Below are 5904 nucleotides of genomic sequence, written 5' to 3' on the forward strand. Positions count from 1 at the left end.
GCGCCCCCTCCTTTGCTCCTTCTTCCTCCCTTCCACTAAGGCCCAATAAGGCCCATATACTTACCGGGGGGTTCCGGTAACCTCCCGGAACTCCGGTATAATCCCAATCTCATCCGGAACCTTTCCGGTGTCCAAATATATCCGTCCAATATATCAATCTTTATGTCTCGACCATTTCGAGACTCCTCGTCATGTCCGTGATCACATCCGGGACTCCGAACAACCTTCGGTACATCAAAATATATAAACTCATAATATAACTGTCATCGAAACCTTAAGCGTGCGGACACTACGGTTCGAGAACAATGTAGACATGACTGAGACACATCTCCGGTCAATAACCAATAGCGGGACCTGGATGCCCATATTGGTTCCTACATATTCTACGAAGATCTTTATCGGTCAGACCGCATAACAACATACGTTGTTCCTTTTGTCATCGGTATGTTACTTGCCCGAGATTCGATCGTCGGTATCCAGTACCTAGTTCAATCTCGTTACCGGCAAGTCTCTTTACTCGTTCCGTAATACATCATCTCGCAACTAACTCATTAGTTGCAATGCTTGCAAGGCTTAAATGATGTGCATTACCGAGAGGGCCTAGAGATACCTCTCCGACATTCAGAGTGACAAATCCTAATCTCGAAATACGCCAAACCAACAAGTACCTTTGGAGACACCTGTAGAGCACCTTTATAATCACCCAGTTACGTTGTGACGTTTGGTAGCACACAAAGTGTTCCTCCGGTAAACGGGAGTTGCATAATCTCATAGTCATAGGAACATGTATAAGTCATGAAGAAAGCAATAGCAACATACTAAACGATCGGGTGCTAAGCTAACTGAATGGGTCATGTCAATCAGATCATTCAACTAATGATGTGATCCCGTTAATCAAATAACAAATCTTTGTCCATGGCTAGGAAACATAACCATCTTTGATTAACAAGCTAGTCAAGTAGAGGCATACTAGTGACACTCTGTTTGTCTATATATTCACACATGTATTATGTTTCCGGTTAATACAATTCTAGCATGAATAATAAAAATTTATCATGATATAAGGAAATAAATAATAACTTTATTATTGCCTCTAGGGCATATTTCCTTCAGTCTCCCACTTGCACTAGAGTCAATAATCTAGATCACATCACAATGTGATTAACATCGATAGTTCACATCATCATGTGATTAACACCCATAGTTCACATCACCATGTGACCAACACCCAAAGGGTTTACTAGATTCAGTAATCTAGTTCACATCGCTATGTGATTAACACCCAAAGAGTACTAAGGTGTGATCATGTTTTGCTTATGAGAGAATCTTAGTCAACGGGTCTTTCACATTCAGATCCGTTATGTATTTTGCAATTTTCTATGTCTACAATGCTCTGCACGGAGCTACTCTAGCTAATTGCTCCCACTTTCAATATGTATCCAGATCGAGACTTAGAGTCATCCAGATTGGTGTCAAAACTTGCATCGACGTAACCCTTTACGACGAACCTTTTGTCACTTCCATAATCGAGAAACATATCCTTATTCCACTAAGGATAATTTTGACCGATGTCCAGTGATCTACTCCTAGATCACTATTGTACTCCCTTGCCAAACTCAGTGTAGGGTATACAATAGATCTGGTACACAGCATGGCATACTTTATAGAACCTATGGCCAAGGCATAGGGAATGACTTTCATTCTCTTTCTATCTTCTGCCGTGGTCGGGTTTTGAGTCTTACTCAATTTCACACCTTGTAACACAGGCAAGAACTCTTTCTTTGACTGTTCCATTTTGAACTACTTCAAAATCTTGTCAAGGTATGTACTCATTGAAAAAACTTATCAAGCGTCTTGATCTATCTCTATAGATCTTGATGCTCAATATGTAAGCAGCTTCACCGAGGTCTTTCTTTGAAAAACTCCTTTCAAACACTCCTTTAGGCTTTGCAGAATAATTCTACATTATTTCCGATCTACAATATGTCATTCACATATACTTATCAGAAATGTTGTAGTGCTCCCACTCACTTTCTAGTAAATACAGGCTTCACCATAAGTCTGTACAAAACTATATGCTTTGATCAACTTATCAAAGCGTATATTCCAACTCTGAGATGCTTGCACCAGTCCATAGATGGATCGCTGAAGCTTGCACACTTTGTTAGCACCTTTAGGATTGACAAAACCTTCTGGTTGCATCATATACAACTCTTCTTTAATAAATCCATTAAAGAATGCAGTTTTGACATCCTTTTGCCAGATTTCATAAAATGTGACAATTGCTAACATGATTTGGACAGACTTAAGCATCGATACGAGTGAGAAAAACTCATTGTATTCAACACCTTGAACTTGTCAAAAAACCTTTTTGCGACAAGTCGAACTTTGTAGATAGTAAGACTACTATCAACGTCCGTCTTCCTCTTGAAGATCCATTTATTTAACATGGCTTGCTGATCATCGAGCAAGTCAATCAAAGTCCATACTTTGTTCTCATACATGGATCATATCTTAGATTTTATGGCCTCAAGCCATTTCGCGGAATCTGGGCTCATCATCGCTTCCTCATAGTTCGTAGGTTCATCATGGTCTAGTAACATGACTTCCAGAACAGTATTACCGTACTACTCTGGTGCAGACTGTACTTTGGAAGACCTACGAGGTTTTGTAGTAACTTGATCTGAAGTTTCATGATCATCATCATTAGCTTCCTCACTAATTGGTGTAGGAATCACTGGAACTGACTTCCGTGATGAACTACTTTCCAATTCGGGAGAAGGTACAAATTACCTTATCAAGCTCTACTTTCCTCCCACTCACTTCTTTCGAGAGAAACTCCTTCTCTGGAAAGGATCCATTCTCAGCAACGAATGTCTTGCCTTCGGATCTGTGATAGAAGGTGTACCCAACTGTCTCCTTTGGGTATCCTATGAAGACGCACTTCTCCGATTTGGGTTTGAGCTTATCATGATGAAACTTTTTCTTATAAGCATCGCAACCCCAAACTTTAAGAAACGACAACTTTGGTTTCTTGCTAAACCACAGTTCATATAGTGTCATCTCAACGGATTTATATGGTGCCCTATTTAACGTGAATGCAGCTGTCTCTAATGCATGATCCGAAAACGATATTGGTAAATCGGTAAGAAACATCATAGATTGCACTATATCCAATAAAGTGCGGTTACGATGTTTGGACACACCATAACATTGTGGTGTTCCAAGTGGCGTGAGCTGTGAAACTATTCCACATTGTTTTAATTGAAGACCAAACTCGTAACTCAAATATTCGTCTCCGCGATCAGATCGCAGAAACTTTATTTTCTTGTTACGATGATTTTTCCACTTCACTCTGAAATTCTTTGAACCTTTCAACTATTTCAGACTTATGTTTCATCAAGTAGATATACCCATATCTGCTTAAATCATCTGTGAAGGTGAGAAAATAACGATATCCGCCACGAGCCTCAACATTCATCGGACCACATACATCTGTATGTATGATTTCCAACAAATCTGTTGCTCTCTCCATAGTACCGGAGAACGGTGTTTTGGTCATCTTGCCCATGAGGCACGGTTCGCAAGTACCAAGTGATTCATAATCAAGTGGTTCCAAAAGACCATCAATATGGAGTTTCTTCATGCGCTTTACACCGATATGACCTAAACGGCAGTGCCACAAATAAGTTGCACTATCATTATCAAATCTGCATCTTTTGGCTTCAACACTATGAATATGTGTATCACTACTATCGAGATTCATCAAAAATAGACCACTCTTCAAGGGTGCATGACCATAAAAGATATTACTCATATAAATAGAACAACCATTATTCTCTGATTTAAATGAATAACCGTCTCGCATCAAACAAGATCCAGATATAATGTTCATGCTCAACGCTGGCACCAAATAACAATTATTTAGGTCTAATACTAATCCCGAAGGTAGATGTAGAGGTAGCGTGCCGACCGCGATCACATCGACTTTGGAACCATTTCCCACGCGCATCGTCACCTCGTCCTTTGCTAGTGTTCGCTTAATCCGTAGTCCCTGTTTTGAGTTGCAAATATTAGCAACAGAACCAGTATCAAATACCCAGGTGCTACTGCGAGCTCTAGTAAGGTACACATCAATAACATGTATATCACATATACCTTTGTTCACCTTGCCATCCTTCTTATCCGCCAAATACTTGGGGCAGTTCCGCTTCCAGTGACCAGTCTGCTTGCAGTAGAATCACTCAGTTTCAGGCTTAGGTCCAGACTTGGGTTTCTTCTCTTGAGCAGCAACTTGCTTGCCGTTCTTCTTGAAGTTCCCTTCTATCCTTGCCCTTTTCTTGAAACTAGTGGTCTTGTTAACCATCAACACTTGATGTTCTTTCTTGATTTCTACCTTCATCGATTTCATCATCATGAAAAACTCGGGAATTATTTTCATCATCCCTTGCATACTATAGTTCATCATGAAGTTCTACTAACTTGGTGATGGTGACTAGAGAATTCTGTCAATCACTATCTTATCTGGAAGATTAACTTCCACTTGATTCAAGAAATTGTAGTACCCAGACAATCTGAGCACATGCTCACTAGTTGAGCGATTCTCCTCCATCTTTTAGCTATAGAACTTGTTGGAGACTTCATATCTCTCAACTCGGGTATTTGCATGAAATATTAACTTCAATTCCTGGAACATCTCATATGGTCCATGATGTTCAAAACATCTTTGAAGTCCCGATTCTAAGCCATAAAGCATGGTGCACTTAAACTATCAAGTAGTCATCATATTGAGCTAGCCAAACGTTCATAACGTCTGCATCTGCTCCTGCAATAGGTCTGTCACCTAGCGGTGCATTAAGGACATAATTCCTCTGTGCAGCAATGAGGATAAACCTCAGATCGCGGATCCAATCCGCATCATTGCTACTAACATTTTTCAATACAATTTTCTCTAGGAACATATCAAAATAAACATATAAAAGCAACAACGCGAGCTATTGATCTACAACATAGATATGCTAATACTACCAGGACTAAGTTCATGATAAATTTAAGTTCAATTAATCATATTACTTAAGAACTCCCACTTAGATAGACATCTCTCTAGTCATCTAAGTGATCACGTGACCCAAATCAACTAAACCATAACCGATCATCACGTGAGATGGAGTAGTTTTCAATGGTGAACATCTTATGTTGATCATATCTACTATATGATTCACGCTCGACCTTTCGGTCTCCGTGTTCCGAGGCCATATCTGCATATGCTAGGCTCGTCAAGTTTAACCTGAGTATTTTGCGTGTGCAAAACTGGCTTGCACCCGTTGTAGATGGACGTAGAGCTTATCACACCCGATCATCACGTGGTGTCTGGGCACGACGAACTTTGGCAACGGTACATACTCAGGGAGAACACTTCTTGATAATTTTTAGTGAGAGATCATCTTAAAATGCTACCGTCAATCAAAGCAAGATAAGATGCATAAAGGATAAACATCACATGCAATCAATATAAGTGATATGATATGGCCATCATCATCTTGTGCTTGTGATCTCCATCTCCGAAGCACCATCATGATCACCATCATCACCGGCGCGACACCTTGATCTCCATCGTAGCATCGTTGTCGTTTACGCCATCTATTGCTTCTACGACTATCGCTACCGCTTAGTGATAAAGTAAAGCAATTACAGGGCGTTTGCATTTCATACAATAAAGCGACAACCATATGGCTCCCGCCAGTTGCCGATAACTTTGGTTACAAAACATGATCATCTCATACAATAAAATATAGCATCATGTCTTGGCCATATCACATCACAACATGCCCTGCAAAAACAAGTTAGCCGTCCTCTACTTTGTTGTTGCAAGTTTTACGTGGATGCTACGGGCTTAAGCAAGAA

This window comes from Triticum dicoccoides, chromosome 5B (assembly GCF_002162155.2).
Source record: "Triticum dicoccoides isolate Atlit2015 ecotype Zavitan chromosome 5B, WEW_v2.0, whole genome shotgun sequence".
In the NCBI taxonomy this organism is placed as follows: Eukaryota; Viridiplantae; Streptophyta; class Magnoliopsida; order Poales; family Poaceae; genus Triticum; species Triticum dicoccoides.